Genomic DNA, 25,163 nt, shown 5'->3' with positions numbered 1-25,163 from the left:
ATTTGGCAGGGGATGGGGCAGAAAGTAGATATAAATTTGGAGGAATGCTAAGAGAACCCTGAAGGTGGAAAAGACATGAAAAGGATGAGTCACATCGTGGTCCAGAAAACTAAATTGTGTCTATTTGAATGCAAGGAGCCCTGACTGGTAAAGCAGATGAACTTAGAACGTTGAAGCACACATGGAAATACAATATTGTTGCAATCACTGAGGCATAATTGAAGGACGGACAGGGCTGGTAGCTCAACATTCCAGTGTGTAGAAGAATCACATGTGACTGGGGGAATGTAAGTAAGATGGGGCCATTGCATTATTGATAAAGAAAACCATCACTGGAGTAATAAAGAAGGGTGTCCGAGAAGGATCTTCAAATGAGCTGGTAGAGCTTAGAAACAAAAAATAGGTGATTAATTTGCTGGGATGATGTTACAGGCCTCCCAACAGTCAAAGGCGGTAGGGTAAGCAATATGTGGGCAAATCACAGAAAGGGTGTGAGAGAAACAGGGTTATAGTTGGATGGAATTTCAACTTTGCTAAAATGGAATGGGATTGCCTTGGTGTGAGAGGATTAGATGGGGGTGGAATTTTTAAAGTGCATCCAGGAGAGCTTTTTTATGTCAGTACATCTGTGGTCCTACTAGAGATGTGGCAGTGCTAGACCTAATAGAAGGGAATGAAGCTGGCCTAGTGGTTGAAGTTTCGATGGGTGAGCATTTTGGGGATAGTGACTGTAACTCTGTAAGTTTCAAAGTTGTTGTGAAAAGGGAAAAGGATAGCACAGAAGTTAAGAGTCTACATTAGAGGAAGGTTAATTTTAATGTCATTAGATAGAATCTGGCGAACATATACTGGGAGCAGCTACTTGTCGGTAAGTCTATTTTTGGAAAATGGGAATATTTTACCACTGGTATAGTGAGATTTCCAGGGAACTGTGCAGATCAAGAGTTTGACAAAGAAAAAAAGGAATTATTTTTTCTGTCAGGTACAGCGTATTGAAAACAGGAGAGATCTTTCAAAATTATAAAGAGTGTGTGAGTGTGTGTGTGTGTGGGGGGGGGGGATGTTGCTTACAAAAAGACATTAAGAGGGCATAAAATATCAGAATCATGGAAACTCCAAGGCTTTATATAAGTATATTAAGAGTAAGAGGATTACAGGGAAATATTAGGACTTATTAGGACCAAATGGGCAACTTAAGCATGGATGTGGGTGAGGCCTTAAATGATTACTTCTCATCAGTATTCACAGAGCAGAAAGATAGTTGTGGATTTCATTTGGGATAGTGAGGTTCGAGAACATATTAATGATTAATATGTTAATGAGGAGAAGATATTAAACATTTTACAGGCATGCAGTTGCATAATTCCCAGGGCTGATAAGATGTATCAGAGGATGCTATGGGACGAGATGGAAAAGATTGCTGGGGCCCTCGCAGTGATAGTTCATACTTCACTGGCCACAGGTAAAGTGCCAGGTGACTGGAGGATAGCTCTTGTTGGTTCCTTTGTACAAGAAGTGAAGCTGGGATATATTTAATGCTTCACTGAGAGGGTGGTGATGGCAGATACTCTTGCAAAATTTAACAAGCATCTGAACGAGCACTTGAAATGCCAGTGCGTTGTAGGCTATGGAACCAAGTGCAGGTAAATGGGATTTGTGTAGTTTGGTGTTTGTTGGTCGGCATAGAAATGGTGGGCCAGTAACAGCCTGTTTCTAGGTTATAAGACTCTGTCCATAGCTGGTAGTTTCAATTGGGAGATAACCTCTGAATTTTGGCTGAAGAAGTGATGAATTTTAGCTTCCAACTATAGAACCAAATTGGGAGACTTCAGTCAGGCCTTATCACCCTTGTGAAGAGTTTAAATCAAGATGAATATATAGCTATGACCATCCCAGTAAGGTTATGGTTAATATGAGTCATGTTTGTAAATGCATATATTCTGAAAATAAACAGAAAATGTAGCTATAGATTCATTCAAAGATTTGTCATGCCTTCAATAGTAACAGGAGATATGAGTGATGAGGGGTTGGACAGGTAAATTCATGTGTGACAAAATACATGATAGGTAAAAGTTGGCACGGCTGGATGATAGAGAGAAGAATAGGAAACAGGAAAGCAGAATCTACCAGGGATTATTAGGATGTGGAAGGGATGTCCTCTGCTTCATAACAGCAGTTGAATTATATGAACAAAGAAACCCAAAGAATGTTTGAATTACAAAGTGGCAATTAGTAGCTTTGAGTGCTAAATGAAATAGTTCAGACTTAAAATGTGAGGGACAAGAAAATGTGTTTGGAGCAACCAACAACAATTATTAGACAACCAATGGCAGAAATCTGAGCAACAATTCAAATCCAAAAACAATGGGCCAGAGGAAAGATCAAAATTCAGTGGAGCAGAATAGATCCAGTAATCATGGGAAACAAATAAATAGCAAGCAAAGAATGTTGAGCAGCATGGAATGAGCACTAAGAGTCAGCAGCAGCAAATTAGAGTCAGACCAAAAGTGGGTGGGGAGAAGGGAAATTCTCTGTTCTCAATGCGGCTGTGGGATCCTAAGGACTATGACATGAAAAACAGCGAGCAGTTTCGATAAGTACCAACAATGTAGTGCAGAGGTTAAAGTAAATACGTAGCTATATCTTAATTTCATATTTCTTTGGTTCTGTGATTTATCTGCCAAATGGCCTTTTACAGTGATCTCTTAAATCTGAAATACCTATTCTTTTACTTTCTTTTTGCATTGTTTCATGGGTGTCTGTGATGTTACACTGCCCACTTGCTATTAGCTCCCTATGTCTCCTTCAACACAAGGATACACAAGGCAACCTTCTGATAAAATCTTTCCCAACCAGCATTCCTCTGTTATCTCTTTCTGCATTCAGATACTCTTTAGAATGTACCTTCACACATTGGTGTAGGGAAATCCTGTGCTAATATCTTGAGATAATCAATAGCTGCTTCTCCTTCTATAGAGGAGCTGCACCCTTGCATTTCCTGCCTTTATTTGTTGACCTGATTTTCCAAATTCACAACCAGGAGTTGAAAAGAACCAGAAGAAGGAAACATGACCTTGACTTTGACTTTGAAACATGACTTTGTCCAACATTCTCAACTTTCTGGAGAAAAATCTTACTTGACACAGAATGGTAACTCATTTTCTCTGCACTGGAGCTGCAGGGTTTCCTCCAAGACTTCCTACTTTTATTCTCCAAACTCTATTTACTCCATTTCATTCAATTTTAATTGCTGCAACATTGACAACCATACCTTGAGCTGATTCGGCCCTGACTCCTGAATTCTCATTTTTAACCTCCCTTTCCTCCTTTAAGACATTATTTAAAGCTTACCCTTCTGACAGAATTGTTGGTTATATGTCCTAATATCTCCTTATATAGCATAAAGTTTGTTTCAATATTGAGAAGGACCTTGGTATGTTTTAATAATTAGCCGCGAGCTCGAAGTGTGAGTTTTGTGTTGACACACAATGACTTACAAGTCACTGTATATCAGCCTGGGCATTTAGATGGGTAGCTGGAAGGCAGGCCACTGCTTGTCCCAAACAGTAAGGTGAAGAAGAGCAAATGAAGTTATAAAAGGGAGATATTAGATCATGAGGTCTTATTGGAGTGAAAAGAAAACATACATCAGAGCTTTAAAGACAAGACAGATATAGAGTCATAGAGTCATACAGCATGAAAACAGACTTTTTGGTCCAACAGTCCATACCAAACATAATCCCAAACTAATTAATCCCACCTGCCTGACCTTGACCCATTTCCCTCCAAACTTCTCCTATTCATGTACTTATTCAAATGCTTTTAAACTTTGTAATTGTATCCACATCCACCACTGGCTCAGGAAGCTCGCTCTGCATGCAAACCACCCTCTGTGTAAAAAAAAAAAATGCTCCTCATGTCTTTTTAAAATCTCTGTCCTCTCATCCTAAAAATAAGTCTCCTTGTCTTGAAATCCCCTATCCAAGAGAAAAGAAAATGACCATTAAACCGATCTATACCCCCTCATGATTTTCTCAATTTCCATAAGGTAACTTCTCAACCTCCAACACTCCAGTGAAAAATGTCCCAGTCTTTGTTTATAACTCAAATCGTCCATACCCTGCAACAGCCTGGTAAATCTCTTCTGAACCTTCTCCAGCTTCATAATATCCTTCCTATAACTGGTCAGCCAGAACTGAACACAGTACTCTAGAAAAGGCCTCACCAATGTCCTGTAGAACTTCAACATGACTTCTCAACTCCAATAATCAAATGACTGGCTCCTTAAAACACTTTATAATGAATAGAGAAAAGACCTTTGCTATTTACCTTACCTATGCCACTCATGATTTTATAAACCTCTATGAGATCACCCCTGAACCTCCTATGCTCCAGTGAAGAAAGTCCCAGCCTATCCAACCTCTCCTTATAACTCAAACCCTCCAGTCCCAGCAACATCCTAGTCAATCTTTTCTGAACCATCTCCAATGTAATAATATCCTTAGTGGGCTATCACTTCCTGGCACTGGGCCCATATTATGGAACATTTTATAACTTGCAATTCTGGCTGGCAAGACATAGTATCAATAGTTTGTAATCAGTCTTGGAATAAATGGTAGTTCTAAAGTCATTTTTGGTGCAGTCCCCTTTGTATTATTGCACTTAACTAATACCCAATAAGTGTGTGCTTTTAAAAACAAAATTGGCTCTGTGTCATTTTTTTATATAATACTATTTCTGCTAATTGCTCAATAAAATTGTAGGATTGAAAGAAACTGTCACTAATTGCTCTTTGCTATTTCATTGTTTTCCAGATAGTGAAATGAAGATCAAAACATACTCAAGAAATTAAAATAGACAGTGAAATATCATAAACAAGATTGAAATGTTGAATTGTTTCCAGCATAGTGGGGAAATTTGAAATTGCGGTAATATCAAAAAATGTTTCCGTTGCCAGAGAGATGTTTCAGCAGTCAGCATGTACTTAGCATACTATAGAAAAATTCAATCACACTTTTACAAAGTGAAATGTTTTAACTTTTCAATTTTTTTCATTAAAAGCAATTTATTGACTTCTGTGTGCAATTGTGCATGTGCAAACAGCCGAAGATGCTGCCAGCTTCACAGTTGTAATGTTGGCAAATGCTGACAATTTCATCTTCATAACAATTGCAGAATATAATTGGGTTTTCATGCAATGAGTTTACCATGACAATGCAAGAATCTTTTTTTCCATAGGGGTTCTCCTGGTGAACTATCATAACCTTGACAAATGATCTGTGGAATCCCTGAAAAATTGGCATAAATGTGAAAGTTGAGACCTCTAGGTATTCATTCTTTCTGCGTGGAATTCTATAAGTTGTTGTTAATGCCTTTTTTTCACTTTTCTATAGGGTGCAATGTTGAAGAACCTGCAGGTGGAAACCTTCAAAATTTTTATGCATTGCTGTGAGCTTCCAGTTTTATATGATTAGTTGTATTTTAAAAAAACCTTGAAAATGTAAGTCGTGTGGCTGTGCTTTTCAGTGACATCCTAAGTTATGCTGTCCAACTGAGTCAAACAGGGAAGATTGACACCATCAAGGTGTTCATGTTCGAACAAAGGAATTTGGACATTTTGACCCAAGGCAAATGGCAATTCGACAATTAGGCATTGTCAGTATTATACCTTGTTCTTCCCTAAACTTAAAGCAGAAAATAAACTGCTGAGAAAATTTAGTGTGTAATGGGAGGAGAGAAATGTCTTCCATCAGTCACTAGAAGACTGCAGTTAACATGAATTTGACTGCTTTCATGTAATTGTCTTGGTTGTGTGTATGTTTACCAAGCCGGGAAGTTGATTTGCAGCTGTTTCATTCCCTGTCTAGGTGACATCTGCAGTGCTTTGGAGCCTCCTCTGAAGCGCTGGAATTTATTTGGTTCCGCTGTTTCTGGTTGTTTGTTGTAGTGGGCGGTATATTGGGGTTAGGTCATTGTACTTGTAGATTGGAGTCTGTGGCTGAGAGCCACGCTTCTAGGAATTCTCTGACTGTCCTATGTTTAGCTTGGCCTTTGATTGTTATGTGGTCCCAGTCAAATTTGTGGCCCTTCTCATTTGTGTGTACGGCGATGAGGGACAGCTGGCCATGGCGTTTATGCGGCATTGATGCGGATTGCTAGTTGTCTGCCTGTTTGCCCTATATAGTGTTTCATGCAGACTTTGCATGGAATCCTGTAAATTACATTAGTCTTGCACATGATGGGTATTGGATCTTCTGTCCTGGTGAGTTGTCTGAGCGTGGCTGTCGATTTATGGGCTGTCATGAATCCCAATGCTCAGAGAGGTCTGGCTGTCAGTTTGGAGACATTTTTATACAAGGTAATGTGGCTAATGTGTTCGGTCATGTCATGTCCTCGTCACATTGTTTGTCTGTTAGGCATCTGCGGATGAACTTGCGGGGATATCCGTTCTTGGCAACTACTCTGTAGAGGTGTTCTTCTTCTTCCACTTAGTGCTGCAGTGTGTTGTAGCCCTTTTGAACAGGGTCGTAATGCAGCTTCTCTTGTGTGTGTTTGGGTGGTTGCTGTTGTAACTCAGGACTGGTTGGTGTATGTGGCTTTCCTGTACACTTTTTGGTGCATTCACCATTCTGTGCTATTTGTACCATCACATCCAGTAATGGGAGTTGATTGTTGGTTTCCTCCTCTTTCATAAATCTGATCCCTGTAAGCATGGTGTTGATAATCCGGTGTATGTTCTCAATTTCTGTTCTCTCAATTATGACAGAAATGTCATCTACATATCTGATCCAGAGTTTGAGTTGGATTTGTGATAGGCTGTTTGTTCCAATCTTTGCATCACTGCTTTTGCTATGAGCCCAAAGATGGGTGTTCCATTGATGTGTTCATATATTTGGTTGTTAAATGTGAAGTGTGCTGTCAAGCACAGTCGAGTAGTTTGAATATGCAGTTCTTGTTGATTGGTTCCCTGTCGTGTTGTCTGTTCTGTTTGTCCAGGAGGTTATCTATTGTCTCTCTGGCTGGGGTTTTGCCAATTGAAGTGAACAGTGCCATTACATTGAATGAGACCATTGCTTCGTCCTTGCCTATGTTTATGTTCTTGATGTTGTCTAGGAATTCCTGTGATGATTGTATGGAGTGTTTGGATCTGCTAATAAGATGTTTAGTTTTGGTTGAAGTTCTTTCACCAGTTTATGCGATGGTGTTCCTGGGAGTGCCCCAATGGGTCTAAGTGGTATGTCTGGTTTGTGTTCTTTGGGTAATCTGCAAAATCGTGGGATTTTGTTGCTTTCTGGTTACATCCTTTGTAGGTCAATCCTAGCTATTAGTCCTTTTTTTTTTGAAGGTCCCATAGTGTGTTGTTTATTCTATTGGTTAGCTGTGGCATGGGGTCACACTCCCTCTGTATGTCGGTGTCAGGATCTGCAAGTAGTTTCTCTGCCTTCTGAAAATATTTGATCTTGTCCATGATAACCATCATTCTGCCCATGGCTGCTGGTACTATGATTTTTGTGTGTTTTGAGGGCTTCCCTCTCTTTGGTGATGAGGTTGGTCCTTTGTCTTTTCTTTGGTAAGGGTACAATGGTTTGTCTGACTGTTTGCTGTGTCTCTTTGGTTAGTCCTTTTGTTCTGAGCGTACATTCTACTGCAGCTAGGAAGTCTGTTGTTTTTGCATGCCTGTGCTTGTAGCTGAGTCCTTTGTCCAGGACGTCTTGTTCTGTGTCTGAAAGCTGTCTGTTGGAGAGGTTTCTAACCCAGGTGTCTGTCATATTGTCTTCAATGCTGTTGGTTAGCTCAGTCATTTTGTCTTGTAGTATTGTTCTCTTTTTGTATGGGAGGGGATTGGTGGTGTGGGGGGGGGTTCTGTTCTGTCTTATGGTGATGGCCTATTCAGTTGTGGTGATTCACTCCTGATTGGTTATTTTTGAAATTAATGATTTTTGGCATGCAATTTCTTGTCTGTGTATGTGTAACCATAATTTGGATCTTCCTAAGGCCGTTTTGTCTGACTGTTCCCAGATGACAAGGACCATAAATTTGACTGGGATAACAGAACGATCATAGGACAATCCAAACAGAGGACAGCCGGAGAATTTCTAGAAGCATGGCACTCCGCCACGGACTCCATCAACAAGCACATTGACTTAGACCTAATAAAACGAACAACCGGATTTGGCAACCGCAGGCAGCAGAAATGGAAACAAATAAATTCCAGAAGACACAGTACAGCAGCACTTCACAGGAGGCTCCAAAGCACTGAAGATCTCACCTAGACAGGGGACGAAACCTCTGCAAATCATCTTCCCAGCTCGGTGAACATACCCACAACAACGACAATCTGCACCCAAGCTACAAATGTAATTGTCTGTATTTTGCTCAGTTCATACTTCATGAAAAAGCAATTATGAATGTTTCATCCTTCATGCTTTGCATCCTTCCAGAATCACAGGGATGTTCAATGTTCCATAGGCTGCTGTTCTTGCCACATCCTAAGATCCACACTCAGTGCCTGGCATTGCTGTATGCACACTCTTGACCTCTTTATCTCCAACAGCACTGCTCATGCTGGCTCAGAGCTGCACTGATCCCCAGTTCGACTTTGTCCTCTGGCTCATTTGATGTGCTAGCAAGAAATTGTTCCTTTTCCTTTCATGCATCAAGGAACACAAGATTCAACAAATTAGAGACTCCAACGGCCCTCCAAACCCTTGTCCCCTCTTCTTCCCTCTGACTCCATCTGCTCCCCCATTCCCATTGTAATGTATTTACTATCCCTGCTTACCTTTTGCTCTCTGAAGCTGAACATTTGGTACTCAGCAAAGACCTCAGTTTTATCCTTCAGGATAATGAATGTCAAGTGCAACATAATGTTGAACGCTGCTGGACACTTCCCTCTTGCCTTTTACCTGGACTTGACCTGTTCATCTAGAACTATCAACGTGACATTGGTCACTTCAATTTCTTTGCCCCTGTCACCAATTCCAACCTATCCCCCCAGGAACTGACTGTAGTCTGTGTTCTCAGATCCAACCCTGACTTAGTCATTAAGCCTGCTGACAAGGGTGGTGCTGTTGTTTACTGGCGTACTTACCTCTACATTTCAGAAACTGAACACCAGCTCTCAGATACCTCGTCCTACCTCCTCCTACACCATGATCCTGCCACTGAATATCAGGCTACTGCGTCCACCATGGTCACTAATCTCAATTCAACTGTTGATCTCCCCCACCCCCCTTCACCCACCCACTGCTTGTAAGCTCATAGTCCTCCAACCTCAACCAACTTGCTTCTGCCTCCCTCCCAAAATGCATGAACAGGATTGTCTGGGAAGACCTATTATTTCTGCTTGCTCCTGCCCCACAGAACTCTTCTCTTTCTACCTTGACTTGATTTTTCTGTCTCCTTGTCCAGTCCCTTCCCACTTAGATCTACAATTTCTCTGACTCTTTACATCCATTTCAGAATTTCCAGTTTGTAGGCTCCAGTTGCCTGCTCACAATAATGGATGCATAATCACTTTACACATCCATCCCCCATCATTTTCAGGGGTACATGGAACATCCCTTGTCCCAGTCCTATTCCATTCCCCACCCTAAACTCTTTCAACGGTATGTTGATGATATCATTGGTGCTGCTTCCCTTGCACATTCGGGAATTGGAAAGGTTTGGCTTCCATTTTCCTCTTGCTCTCAGCTGAACTTGGTCCATCTCTTACTCCTGCCTTCCTTTACTTGACATCTCTGTTTCCATTCCTGGGGATAGGCTGCCACCATGATCCAGTACATACCAACTGACTCCCAGTTATCTTGACCTCTCACAATCTCACACCCTGCTTCTGTTAAAGAGTCTAATCCATTCTCCATGTTGCTCCGTCACCACACATTTGTTCTGATGGTGCCAACTTCGACAAGGGAGTCTTCAAAATGACACCATCTTCCTCAATCAAGGATTCCCCAGCACTGTAGATGGCAGGGCCCTCAGTCAAATCTGACCATCTCTCATACTTTTAATCGTCACACACTCTCTTCCCTCCTGCAACAGCAATAGAGTGTCCCTTGTCCTCACCTATCATCCAGTAGATCATTATTGCCATTTCTGTCACCTCTCACAGGCTGCCACCACCAGACACATATTCCCCTTAGCTCTCTTGTTAGGCTTCTGCAAGGAACCTTCCCTCTGGGACATCCTGACCCGCTCCTCCTTCACTTCCAACACCTCCCCACAGCCCATTGGCTCCTTCCCCTGCAACACCTGTCTGTTTACTTCCTTCCTCCTCAGTATCCAGGTGAAACAGTGCTTTACCTGCACTTCACTCAATCTAGTCTATTGCATTCACTGCCCACAATGTGGCCTCCTTTACACTGGAGGAATTAAGCTTAGACTGAATGACCACTTCACAGAACATCTCTGCTCTGCCTGCAGAAAAGGTCCTGAGCTTCCATTTGCCTGCCACTTCAACACACCACCTTGTTCCCTGACCTGCATGTCTATCTCAGGCTTGTTGCAGTGTTTCGTAGAACATAGAACATAAAACATAGAACATAGAACAGTACAGCACAGAACAAGCCCTTCAGCCCACGATGTTGTGCCGACCACTGATCCTCATGTATGCACCCTCAAATTTCTGTGACCATATGCATCTCGAAGAGTCTCTTAAATGTCCCCAATGACCTTGCCTCCACAACTGCTGCTGGCAACGCATTCCATGCTCTCACAACTCTCTGTGTAAAGAACCCGCCTCTGACATCCCCTCTATACTTTTCTCCAACCAGCTTAAAACTATGACCCCTCATGTTAGTCATTTCTGCCCTGGGAAATAGTCTCTGGCTATCGACTCTATCTATGCCTCTCATTATTTTGTATACCTCAATTAGGTCCCCTCTTCTCCTCCTTTTCTCCAGTGAAAAAAGTCCGAGCTCAGTCAACCTCTCCTCATAAGAGAAGCCCTCCAGTCCAGGCAGCAACCTGGTAAACCTCCTCTGAACCCGCTCCAAAGCATCCACATCTTTCTTATAATAGGGCGACCAGAACTGGTATCCAGACAGCTATGTTCCCCTGAATCTCATTCCTCCTGACCTTCTGAATGAGCCTACCATAGGGAACCTTGTCAAATGCCTTGCTAAAGTCCATATACACCACATCCACAGCTCGACCCTCATCAACTTTTCTAGTCACATCCTCAAAGAACTCGATAAGGTTTGTGAGGCATGACCTGCCCCTCACAAAGCCATGTTGACTGCATTTAATCAAGCCATGCTCTTCCAGATGGTCATAAATCCTATCCCTCAGAATCCTTTCTAACACCTTGCAGATGACAGACGTGAGACTTACTGGTCTGTAATTGCCGGGGATTTCCCTATTTCCTTTCTTGAAGAGAGGAATTACATTTGCCTCTCTTCAGTCCTCAGCTCCGACTCCAGTGGAGAGCGAGGATGAAAAGATCTTCGCAAGTGGTGAAGCAATTGCATTTCTCGTTTCCCAAACAGCCGAAGACAAATCTGGTCTGGGCCTGGCGACTTGTCAATCTTAATGTTTGACAAAACTTTCAGCACATCAGCTTCCTCTATCTCTATCCATTCCAGCATGCACACCTGCTCTTCAAAGGTTTCATTCACTACAAAGTTCGTTTCTTTCATAAAGACAGAAGCAAAAAACTCATTTAGGGCTTCCCCTACCTCCTCAGACTCCACACACAAATTCCCTATGCTATCCCTGATCGGGCCTACTCTTTCTTTGACTATTCTCTTATTCCTCACATAAGTGTAAAATGCCTTTGTGTTCTCCCTAATCCGTTCTGCCAAGCCTTTCTCGTGCCCCCTCCTGGCTCTCCTCAGACCATTTTTAAGCTCCTTCCTCACCTGCCTGTAATCCTGTAGAGCTGAGCTTGACCCTAGCTTCCTCCATCTTACGTAAGCTACCTTTTTCCTTTTGACGAGCAGCTCCACCGCTCTCGTCATCCAAGGTTCCTTTATCTTACCACTTCTTGCCTGTCTCAGAGGGACATATTTATTCATCACTTGCAACAACTCTTCCTTAAAAAGTCTCCACATGTCTATAGTGCCTTTACCATGGAACAATTGCTCCCAGTCCATTCTTCCTAACTCATGTCTAATCGCTTCATAGTTTCCTCTTCCCCAATTAAATATCCTCCCATTTTGCCTAATCCTCTCCTTCTCCATAGCTATGTAGAATGTGAGGCAGTTGTGGTCACTATCACCAAAATGCTCTCCCACCACAAGATCTGATACCTGCCCTGGCTCATTTCCGAGCACTAAGTCTAGAATGGCCTCTCCCCTCGTCGGCCTGTCAACGTACTGAGTTAGGAAACCCTCCTGAACACACCTTATAAAAACAGCTCCATTCAAATCTTCTGCTCGAAGGAGGTTCCAATCAATATTGGGAAAGTTAAAGTCCCCCATTACAACAACCCTACTACGTTCTCACATTTCCAAAATCTGCCGACCTATGCTTTCTTCCATCTCCCTGCTGCTATTGGGGGGCCTGTAGTAAACCCCTAAGGAGGTGACTGCTCCCTTGCTGTTCCTAATTTCCACCCATACTGACTCAGTAGGCAGATCTTCCTCGACAATGGAAGCTTCTGTAGCTGTGATATCCTCTCTGATTAGTAGTGCTACACCCCCTCCTCTTCTCCCCCCCCCCCCATTCTTTTTAAATGCTCTAAACCCTGGAACATCCAGCAACCATTCCTGCCCCTGAGAAACCCATGTCTCTGTTATGGCCACAACATCATAGCACCAGGTACTGATCCATGCTCTAAGTTTGTCTCTTTGCTCCTTGCGTTAAAGCAAACACACTTTAACTGATATCCAGGAAAATCCTTCCCACTAGCTGGTCTACCTCTTGCTATTGCCTCATCTGCATCAACTCTCACCTCCGGTATACAGCTCAGGTTCCCACCCCCCTGCCATACTAGTTTAAATCCTCTCAAACTACTCGTGCAAAACTTCCGCCCAGGACATTGGTCCCCCTCCAGTTCAGATGCAACCCATCCATCTTGTACAGGTCCCACCTTCCCCAGAAGGCATCCCAATTATCTACATATCTGAAGCCTCCCTCCTACACCAGCTGCGCAGCCACGTATTAAGCTGCGCCCTCTCCCTGTTCCTCGCCTCGCTATCTCGTGGCACCGGTAGTAAACTAGAGAACACTACTCTGTTCGTCCTACTTTGCAGCTTCCATCCTAACTCCCGGAAATCACTTTTTATATCCTTGATCCTTATCCTTGCTATATCATTAGTGCCAATATGTAACAAGATTTCTGGTTGTTCGCCCTCCCCTTTTAGAACCTTATACACCCGATCGGAGATGTCCCAGACCCTGGCACCAGGAAGGCAACATACCTTCCGGGAATCTCAATCCTAACCACAAAATCTCCTGTCGATTCCCCTAACTATTGAGTCCTCTACCACGAGTATTTTTCTGTTCTGCCCCCTTCCCTTCTTTGCCACAGTGTCAGGCTCAGTGCCAGAGAACTGACTGCTATGGCTTTCCTCTGGTAGGTCATCCCCCCCAGCAGTATCCAAAATGGTATACTTGTTGCTGAGGGGAATGTCCACAGGGGACCTCTGCACTGTCTGACTGTCCCCTTTCCTCCCCCTAACTGTAATCCATTTATCCTTGTCCTGAGCCTTAGGAGTGACCAACTCCCAGTAACTCCTCTCAATTACCCTCTCAGCCTCCCAAATGATCCGTAGTTCATCCAGCTCCAATTCCCTAACACGGTTTTCAAGGAGCTGGAGTTGGGTGCACTTCCCACAGATGTAGCCAGCGGAGACGTGTGCCATGTCTCCCACCTGCCACATTCTGCAGGAGGAGCAAGCAGCTGCTCTAGCATCCATATCCGGCTTATCTGAACACGCACTCAGTACTAAAGTAGAAAGCTTAGTTCAAATTGCTATACAATCAATAACCAACTTATATTCAATAGAGGAAGTTTAGAATGAACCTTCCCTTATTAACTAGGTTAGAGGAGGAGGGCGGGTGGGAGACTCTACAGTTGTAGAGTCTTTGGTTTAGCCGCCTTGCTGATGTATATGGTGACTGCTTTCCTTCCTGGCTGCCCCTCTGGTCCTCGTCACTTCCCCCGCTGCTCCCGCTCCTTCTGTGAAAGGGAAAACACCGCTGTCCGCTACCGGTGAGTAATTTTTCAGCAAAGCTCAGAGCAGGCTGGAAGAACAGCACCTCATTTTCCGCTTGGGAAGTCTTACAGCCCTCTGGACTAGATATCGAGTTCAACAATGTTTGGGCTTGAGGTACCTTCTCCCATGTCCTTAGCCCCAACCCCACACACCAGGCCTTGTTATCACATGGTCTGCTTTTACACGCAATCCGTTGTTAATCAATAACAGTCCCCTTTAGCAGCTAGTCAGTCTCCTCGGCTGACTGTTATCCACTCCTTTCTCTGTCTAACTGTTCTTGTCTCTTTTTGGGCCCTGTGTCCGCTTATTATTTACTCCTTACTCGCTCACTAATCCACCACACCCCCTCCCCCCCACCAATCTTATGCATATAAATTAACTTTGTCCCAGCTACCATTCATTCTGAAGGGGTCACTGGACCCAAAATGTTAATTCTGATTTCTCTTCACAGATATTTAAATATCTGGACAAAATCAATAATGTTTGATAACTGAAATGGTGCTTTGATTCTGTTCTCCTCTTCCTATAATGTTTGTGTCCAAAACAGAATATAGGAGAAAATGAGGACTGCAGATGCTGGAGATCAGAGCTGAAAAATGTGTTGCTGGAAAAGCGCAGCAGGTCAGGCAGCACCACCTTCTTGACCTGCAATCTTCTTCCCGACCTCTCTGCCCCCACCCCCTCTCCGGCCTATCACCCTCACCTTAATCTCCTTCCACCTAGCGCATTCCCAACGCCCCTCCCCCAAGTCCCTCCTCCCTACCTTTTATCTTAGCCTGCTTGGCACACCTTCCTCATTCCTGAAGAAGGGCTTATGCCCGAAACGTCGATTCTCCTGCTCCTTGGATGCTGCCTGACCTGCTGCACTTTTCCAGCAACACATTTTTCAGCTCCAAAACAGAATATGTAGACTGAAATGTTCTATACGCCCTTAAGTAAAGTCACCATAGTCCCAGAAAACAACAGGGCTGCTGTATTATTAGAGAGAGACATGGTGGGTAGTTTAATCTGAGGGTCACCATGGTTCAGGCAGGGGGTGAGGTTGAGAAGACAGGACTTTAATGGTTACCTCAGCCTGAACAGAAATTGAACTCACGCTGCCTGCATCGCTGTGCAGCATTAAAACAGACATCCAGCCAACTGAGCTAACTGACTTTCAGCAGCCATACCCCGCGGCCCTGGATGTAATGCTGCAAGAAGTTCTTTGGCCTCAAGTGCAGTGATTTTAAACTTCAAATGAAATAATCCACTAACCACACCAGTAACTTCATCCAATGCTCTGATCATCCCCCTCACTAATCTAGTCATGAGTAATCTCACAATATCTCCCATGTCGCTAAATTGTCAAAAGTACTTTTTTGACAGGCAGTGCTGGCTGGGAAGAAACTTAAAAGATTGGGATGATTAAAGACATAGTGTGCTATCCTCGTGACACATTCTGCTTCCTAACTGCGCATTCATCCCTCTCCATGACCACTGTGTGGGGCTGAACCCAACTGTTTGCAAGCTCTGAGTCCTATTTGACCCAGAGATGAGATGCTGACCATGTATCAACATAATAACATCAACATAAACCTATTTTCACTTCTATAACATTGTCTCCCTGTACCCATTCCTTAGCCTTTCTGCTGCTAAATCCTCATGCCTTTTTCAAAATTCTTCTAATTTTGCCTATTCTGATACATTCCATAACAACCACCCCAGATTAAACTCCAAACTGAGCCCATTCAAAATGCTGTTGTCAATGTCCTAACTTGTATCAGGTCTCTCCTCCATCATTTGTGTGATCGCTGACCTGCATTTGCTACCAGTTAAGGGACACCTTGATTTTAAAGTTTTTGTTGTTACCTTTAAATTCCTCCTTCATCTGGCCTCTTCGTGTCTCTGCAATCTCCTCTGGCTCAACAGCTGTCTAAAATATCAGTGCTTCGAAGCATTTAAACCTCTCTAAGCTTAATCACTCCAATGTTGGTAGCTGTGACTTCAACTGCCTAGGCACAAAACTCTGGAATTCCCACTCTTACTCTCTACACCTTTCAAGTTTACTTTCATCCTTTAAGAAATTCCTCAAAACCTATCTATTTCACCAGCTTTTGTTGACCAAGCATGTGCATTGCAGCTGTTCAAGAAGGCAGCTCACTACCACCCTCTCAAGAGCAATTAGGGATAGGCAATAAAAGCTGATCAGCGATGCCCATGTCCCACAAGTAAATATAAAAACAATTCTACCTTATTATCTCCCATGTGTAGTTCATTTGATACTTTAGGTGCTTTATTATATTAAAGGTGCTATTTAAATACAACTTCTTATTGTTGTTACATGACATGTTCATTCTCCAAATCATGTTGCACTCCAAAGGAAACGCCTGAAGACACAAGCATTATATGATCAATGTCTTTGACAGAATGCCTGACGACATAAGCATTATATGATCAGTGTTTTTGCAGAAACTTCGAAGTTAGCAAAAGGTCTTTCTCCACCTGCCATACCATTCTGTGGAGACTTCTGCAGATTGAAGGAACTATAGAAATCATCAAACACTTATGCAATTGTCTTTAGAGCCAGCTGAACTCAACCAGGAACTACATGGTTGAGGGTGTTAGCTGGAATGTAAAGCTCCAAAATGACACCTTTGGGAGCAAACCAGCATTGGAATTATAGCTTGCCTTCTCTGTGCACTTACAGCAAATGTTCCTGTGTGTATGGTTGTGCCAGCACTAAAATGGCCTCTAAGACAATTTAAGTGTCCCACTCCCACAAGTGTCCACATGCACTGTAAACAGTATTTTGGAGTATTTTAACGCTATTTGAAGCACAAAAAATGTGGATGCTAATGAGCCCAATTTGTGGTCCATAATCTCTACTGCACTAATGCTTTCATGTTTGGATCCAATAATTAATCCAGTGATCAGTGAAATGTTTAGATCCTTGGGACTCATACATGAGAAATATGATTCAAATCCCATCATCTGCAGCCAATATAAATTAATTTTAGAGAATTGTCTGCATTCTCCTAGGGAAAGCTGTCATCAACTGTCTTAGCTTTCAGCATGAGAAACCTGAATATTTTGAGTGATTGCTTCCAGGAACCATGAAGAATGATAAAACAAAAATTATAGTGGAATATAATATTAATATCTGAGTTGTTGGATTTTCAATGTTTTTACTAGACTGCAAACATGCAACACCAAGCACATCAAATTCACATCTTTAGTCATAAGATTTTGAATTTTAATAACTAACGTTTCCTTTGGAGAAAAATAATATTTAGTTTGATTGAAAGTTTAATAGAATAAGATCTCCCAATAGTGCAGCACTTAGAATTAAATTATTTCCCTTTGGAGATGAATGCAACTTAAATCTCGAACAATGGTTGAAGCTTGGAACTCGAGTCACCAGTATGATGAATTTTGTTCCATTAAGTAAATGCTGACAGGGACAAGTTGTAAGTATCGAGATTAACATTACATATATCTTAAAGAGATTTAATTGGAATGCATTTTCTTACCCGTCAACTAACTCTGATGAACTGCATCAGACTATTGTATTCATTTTGGGTATAAATATAGGATTTATGGAGGAATTTCCAATTTCTGAAATTGGAGCATACAACTGCTTTCATTTGTCTATTAGATAAAGTCAAATTCTGACTTCATGCAGCTTTTTCAAAATTAATTTATAACAGTAAATGAAGTTCAAAATAACCAAAGAACTGTAAATGCTAGAAAATCAGAAACAATGACAGAAATTGCTGGGAAAAGTCAGCAGGTCTGATAGAACCTATGGAGAGAAAACAGAGTTAACGTTTCAGGACCGGTGACCATTCTTCAGAACAAAGATCCTGCTTTTCCCAGCAATTTCTGTTCTTATGTATGAATATGCTTCTACTACAATTTCAAACATCAGTGAAACAACAAATCTTGATTTTGGGCTTATTTGCATCTTAAAACATAAGACCACAAGACACAGGGGTGGAAGTAAGGCCATTCAGCCCATCGAGTCCACTCTGCCATTTATTCATGGCTGATGAGCATTTCACCTCCATTTACCTACACTCTCCCCGTAGCCCTTAATTCCTCACGAGATCAAGAATTTATCAATCTCTGCCTTGAAGACATTTAACGTCCCAGCCTCCACTGCACTCCGTGGCAATGAATTCCACAGGCCTACCACTCTCTGGGTGAAGAAATGTCTCCTCATGTCCATTCTAAATTGATACCCTCTAATTTTTAAGGCTGTGCTTAGTCTCCTCACCTAACAGAAATAACTTCAGAATGTCCATCCTTTCTAAGCCATGCATTGTCTTGTAAGTTTCTATCTAATCTCCCCTCAATCTTCTAAACTCTAATGAATACAATCCCAGGATCCTCAGCCGTTCATTGTATGTTAGGCCTAGCATTCCAGGGATCATCCATGTTAATCTCGGCTGGACACGCTCCAGTGTCAGTATGTCCTTCCTGAGGTGTGGGACTCAAAATTGGACACAGTACTCTAAATGGGACCTAACTAGAGCTTTATAAAGTCTCAGTAGCACATCGCTGCTTTTATATTCCAACCCTCTTGAGATAAATGACAACATTACATTTAGTTTCTTAATCACAGACTCAACCTGTAAATTAATCTTTAGAGAATCTTTGCTGAGCACTCTCAGATTCCTTTGTACTTTGGCTGTACGAATTTTCTCACTGTTTTGAAAATAGTCGATGCCTGTATTCTTTTTTTCCAAAGTGCAAGACCTCGCATTTGCTCACATTGAATTTCATCAGCCATTTCTTGGACCACTCTCTTAAACTGTCTAAATCTTTCTGCAGCCTCTCCACCTCCTCAGTACTACCTGCCTGTACACCTAACTTTGTATCATCAGCAAACTTTGCCAGAATGCCCCCAGTCCCTCCGTCATTAATATATAAAGTGAACAGCTGCAGCCCCAACACTGAACCCTGTGGGACACCACTTCCGAAAAAGAACATTTTATTCGAACTCTCTGCCTTCTGTCAGACAGCCAATCCTCAATCCGTGCCAGAGGCTCACCTCAAACATCATGGGCCCTCACTTTACTTAGCAGCCTCCTGTGTGGCACCTGATCAAAGGCCTTTTGGAAGTATAGATAGATAACATCCACTGGGTTTCCCTTGTCTAACCTACTTGTTAACTCTTCAAAGAATTCTAATAGTTTTGTCAGACACAACCTGCCCTTACATAATTTCTCTCTATTAAAATATCCAAGTAATTTATTATTTAAACTTTTTCAATTTTATAGCAACAGTCTAATTTTCTGAAAATTAAAGAGGTGGCAATATATGCACTGATAGAGTCATATATCGATAGTTGCAAAACATATAGTGGCTCTAAAAAGTGGAAAAGAGGCCCAATTATCCACAATGTTACAAACGTGAATTTTATATAGTTATTGTATTTTGGACATATCTTTTGGTTTACAAAATGATGCTGTTTGTGGTTGTAGCTTAAAAGGTGGATTACATGAAAGGAGTTATGTGACCTATGTCAGAATCTGCACAACAATATGCTGGGTGTTTTATTGTTAAAAATCAAAGGGAGAGTTGGAGATGCTGGACTATAACACTTGGGGACAATGACAACTGTTTTCAAATGTTTAAAGCAATGAAAACTAGGATAAATAGCCCCTAGTGGGGCACTGTAACAAAAACACAAACTTGTGGTTATTAGAAACTTATACACAACAGTTTCTAAGTTCTGGTTGTAGGTTTCTAAGTCTATAGATGGAAGGTCCTAGGTCTCTTTAGACCCAGAAAAGGTTTTTGATATCAGGTTGTAAAGTGCTTGTGGGAGTCTGTCTCTTTGTTTTTAGTATGAAATGCAATGGTGATCAGGTATAACTGGTTTAACTTTCTACTTCAATACTTAATAAAATGTCTGAATCTTCTAGTTTAGGGGATGACAAATGACTCAAGTTGCTATTGCGTTCTTGATAGAAAGGAGATTTGACATGTGCACATGCATAGTACTTAGACAGGAGGTTTAAACTTCCTTTTGCTGTTTCTATCTTGCCTAAGATTAGATGGCTAGAACTTGGTGTGTTTGTTCTATACATACACTGGTTTCTACACAGATTTACTTAGAGCTTTCTGTGGCAAGTCTAAACTCTGCTCAGCAGTGCAACTCTAAGTAAATCAGCTGGGGTGTGTAAGTGCAATGGCACAACAGATATCCATTTCAACACTGCTCAGCAATCCCCCAACATTTTTCATCCTTGACCTTTGTCTTAGCTTGTCAATGCATCCTTCCCCTCAGCCCAACCTTCCAATAATGTCCACTCTCTCACATGGCAATCCTTACTCCATTTTTCATTCTTCCTTCCCATTCTCCCTTCCAGAATACTTGCCTTCTGTTATGGTTGGATGAGTCAGCATTGACAGGGAGTGTGGTGGTGAGGAGGCATGAGGGCTGTCAGCGAGTAGGGACGTGAGCATGTAGCAAATGAGTGCAAGCTCTGTTGGTCATGGGGAAGATGAACATTGGGGGATAATGTGGTAAGTATTAAGTGTGGTGAGGTGGTGAGCATTGTTGGTGTAAAGGAGCAAACATTATTTGTGGTTGAGGGATGGGTTTGATATTTTTAAAAGGATGAACATTTTTGTATGTCAATGTATGTCAATGAACTAAGCTCAGACATTAATGGGTGTGACTTCAGATCATGTAGGAAAAAGGGAATATGCTTTAGTTTGAATTATGCTTGCAGACTGCCCAGTTCTCCTTATCATTGCATCCCTACTGGTTACAACACTGGTATGTGCAAGGGCTCTAGTTTAAATGGTGATTGGGTAGATTAATTCATAGTTAATGGCAGACACACAGTCTCCATCAGTGACTGGAAGATTTGGGACAATGATATTGAGCTGCCATAGAAGAAGGGATGATGGAGACCATTTTGAGATCAAGTTACAGATTCATCACAAACCCAGCAATTTCACAGTCACAAGGGAGTTGCAGTTTTGGTCTTGGGTGATTAACAGCCAACTGGGAGGGGGAGAACAAAGAAATGTTGGCCAAGTTTGTGCATTAAGCAGAGAAACGGTGACACAATCATTCACCACATGGAATGTGCTTGGTTTGAAAACTAGGATTGTGAGAGAAGGCTAAGAGTAAGGCTGGAAAGTTCATCCAGCTAAAACTAGAGAGAGAAGCCCAGGTTCTTAGTGTTGAAGATACTATTGGGAAAAGAAAAAAATAAGTGGTGGAAGCTATCAAACACCTTGCATTAATTCTGGGAGAAGTTAATATCCTATTATAGGGGAATGCAGATGGCGTAATATAACAAAATGTTGGTTTTTGGTCAATAGCAAAAGTAAAAAGAGCCAAATTTCTGGTTGAAATCTGCAGAATATGCAAATAGTGATCATTAAACACTGTTTTGTCTTTAATCATTGATACAGGAAAGGTTATTTTAAGATGTGAAGGCTTGGCCACCATCATTTCAGCTAATAACTGGAAGTTCAAATTTCTCTTCATTTCTGATATTTGCAAAGGCCATATAAATTGGGTTCAATCTTCACAAAGCATGCTTTACAGGGCTAAGCCTACACGTATACTGAATGTTTATATTAATACAATGCAATTTTGGATATGCATCCATGTAAAATTGACAGTGTGCTTCACAAGTCAGTTCTGTGAGTGCGTTAAACTGAAGCAATATCATAAGATAACATCTCACAACAGCCTGAGTTTATACCAGTTGTAATAAAACTTCAGTCTGAAGTGAAAACATACGTATATAAATTGTCATTATCCATGAAAGTGTGAAACTAAAAATGATGATGCATGAAATGCAAATGAACAGTGAATGTCAGTTCTAGTTTACATATTATTTAAGAAATAGATAATTTATATTTCTGTAGCATACTTCACTAGGTGTTTTGCAGTCAATTTTGGAAATGTAGGCACTGTCATAATAGAGGAAATGATGGTTGGCAAATCAACTCTGATGGGCCAGGACAAAGCTATGGAAACAGCAACTGGGAATTGCAGACTGCCTAAGCTCCCAAATAATTTTTTAAAAACCAAAAGATTTGACAATGTTCCTTTTGTCTGCAGAGAAATGGTCCATTTAGCAAGTGGAAGTAGGCCAGATTTTGAGCAGTAAGTTGAGTTGCCAACCAATCAGCACCCTGTTCTCTTATACTGTAATTTAAGTTGTGAACATTTGAAATTTGGCATTCTGATGTTCGTCATGACAAGTGTAAGAATAAAACAGAAAATCCAGATATGACCTCTGCAAAGCCATCGGAGATGTCAAGAGGCAGTACTGGACCAAGTTAGAGGCCCAAACCAACTGTATGGACTCCCACCATCTGTGCCTAAACAACATAACAGGATACTAAGTGAAGCAGAGCAAGATAATGTACAAAGACACATCCCTCCCTGATGCACTCAGTGCTTTCTGTGCTCGGTAGGAGCAGAATGCCAGTGGCGCAGTGTCACCTGCCCTGCCAACTCTAGGTGCACCTGTTCCCAGATGTCAGATCAGTCTTCCTGAGAGTAAAGCTGAGGACCAGATGGGGTCCATGGCCGTGCACTTAGATCCTGTATGGAGCTACTGGTGGAAATGTTCACTGACATCTTCAAACTCCCTCCTACAAACTGAAGTCCCACCTCCTTCGAAAAGACCACTATTATCTCAATACTTAAGAAGACACATGCAACATGCTTAAATGACTACCACCCAGTGGTCTGACCTCCATAATCATGAAGTGTTTCAAGAGGGTGGTCATGGTCCACATCAACTTGAGTCTCCCAGCCTGCCTTGGTCCCCTCTTTTTGCCTAGCAACATAATAGGTCCACAGCAGATGCCATTTCCCTAGCTCTGTGCTCATCCCTGGAACATCTGTTCAATAAGAATACATACATCAGACTCCTGCTCATCAACTACATTCCCACCATCAACGCCATTATTCCCTCCAGACCCCTCTCAAAACTCTGAGACCTAGGTTTTGGCTCTACCCTCTAGCTTCCTAACCCATAGACTGCAATCAGTGAAAATAGACAAATGCACCTCCTCCACAATAACACACAACACTAGAGCCCCCCAAGGACGTATTTTCAGCCCCCTACTGTACTCCTTGTACACCCATGACTGTATTGCCAAATTCCAAACAAACACCACCTACAAGTTCGCTACTGACACCACCATGGTAGGATGCATATTAAACAATGATGAATCAGAATACGGAAAGGAGATAGAGGGCTTGGTGATGTGCGGCAATGATAACAATCTCTCTCAATGTCAGCAAAATTAAATGACCAATAAAGAAGAGTCATGGAGTCATAGAAACGTACAGCAGAGAAACCAGACGCTTCTGTGCAACGTCCATGCCAACCAGACATCTGAAATAAATCTGGTCTCATTTGCCAGCCTTTGACTTATAGTCATCTAAACCCTTCCTATTCATGTACCCATTCAGATGCCTTTTAAATGTTGTAATTGTACCAGCCTCCTCCACTACCTCTGGCAGCTCATTCCATACCCACACCATCCTCTCTTCCTGAAAAAGTTGCCCTTAAGGTCCATTTTAAATCTTTCCCCTCTCATCTTAAACCTGTGTCCTCTAGTTCTGGACTCTGCCACCCTGGGAAAAGATCTTGTCTATTTGCCCTCATGATTTTATAGACTTCTGCAAGGTTACCTCTCAGCTTGCAACACTCTAGAGAAAAGGGCCCCAGTCTATTCAGCCTTTCCCTGTAGCTCAAAACCCTCCAACTCTGGCAACATCCTTGTAAATCTTTTCTGAACCCTTTCAAGTTTCTCAATATCCTTCATAGAGCAGGGAGACCAGAATAATTGACTTCAGAAAGAAAGGAAGAGAATATTCCCCTATCTACATCAATGAAGTGGGGATTGAGAGGGTCAAGTTCCTTGGAGTGACGATAACCAACAATCTGTCCTGGACTTCCCACATAAATGTGACGGTTAAGGAGTTACAACAATGCCTCTTCTTCCTCAGGTGTCTCAGGAAACTTGGCATGTCCATAGGGGCCCTCATCAACCTTTACAGATGCACCATAGAAAGCATAGTGTCTGGGTGCATAATGGCCTTGTACAGAACTGCTCTGTCCAGGGCTGTAAGAAACCACGAGGAGAAAGTGAGGTCTGCAGATGCTGGAGATCAAAGTTGAAACTTTATTGCTGGAACAGCACAGCAGGTCAGGCAGCATCCAGGGAACAGGAGATTCGACGTTTCGGGCACAGGCCCTTCTTCCTGAAGAAGGGCCTGTGCCCGAAACGTCGAATCTCCTGTTCCCTGGATGCTGCCTGACCTGCTGTGCTGTTCCAGCAATTAAGTTTCAACTGTAAGAAACCACAGAAGATACAGATGCCTAGACCATCACCGAAGACAGCCTTCCATCCATGGACTCCATTTACACTTCTTATTGCTGCAGCAAAGCTACCAACATCATCAAGGACCCTTCCCACCCCAGTAATACTGTCCCATACAATCTCTTCCATCAGTCAGAAGATACAGAAGGTTGAACAGCTGCACCAGCAGCTTCCAGAACAGCCTCTTCCCTGCAGTTATTAAACTGATGAATAGACTTCAAATAATGTTGATGTTGTTATTGTTGATCTTGCCTCGCATATATCCTGTGTGAGTATGCTTTACTCTGTCCAAATTATTTTTCATCCTCGATCTGTATGTCTTTGCTTACTATGATCTGCCTGTACTGCTCGCAAACCATGCTTTTCACTGTGCTTAGGTACACGTGACAATAAAACAAATCAAATCAAAACCTCCAGCAGCGTTTCTCCCTTTTAAGTAGTATTTTTATTAGATAATTTTAGATGTTAAAGTATTTCTTTTAATTGCTATTCTTATGTTCCTACATACTGTACGTTTTAAGACAACATACAGCTGCCTTTCAGTTTTGATTGTTTTCTATTCTGTAGCCACACCGAGGCGCTGTAAGACTGCTAATCACTTGCCAATGAGCCGCTCGGTTTGAGATTGCTGAAATAATTAATCTCTCC

The 25,163-nt window shown here is 42.1% G+C and overlaps 1 long non-coding RNA gene across 1 annotated transcript in view; it reads left to right on the top strand.

Annotated features, from left to right (window-relative positions):
• The window catches only part of LOC148149916 (uncharacterized), a 56,665-nt gene extending 32,394 nt beyond the window's left edge, over positions 1 to 24,271 (top strand). The window contains exon 3 of the long non-coding RNA XR_015757100.1: positions 24,142 to 24,271. This is a non-coding gene — a long non-coding RNA (uncharacterized LOC148149916). The remainder of the gene's footprint in view (positions 1 to 24,141) is intronic.
• Positions 24,272 to 25,163: the final 892 nt, after the last annotated feature.

The sequence above is a fragment of the Chiloscyllium plagiosum genome, unplaced genomic scaffold, assembly GCF_037043375.1.
Source record: "Chiloscyllium plagiosum isolate Xiang-an unplaced genomic scaffold, Cpla_swu_hap1 HiC_scaffold_5, whole genome shotgun sequence".
Lineage (NCBI taxonomy): Eukaryota > Metazoa > Chordata > Chondrichthyes > Orectolobiformes > Hemiscylliidae > Chiloscyllium > Chiloscyllium plagiosum.
Note: the sequence above shows the minus strand (reverse complement) of the source record. Positions and strands in the feature narration are given on the sequence as shown.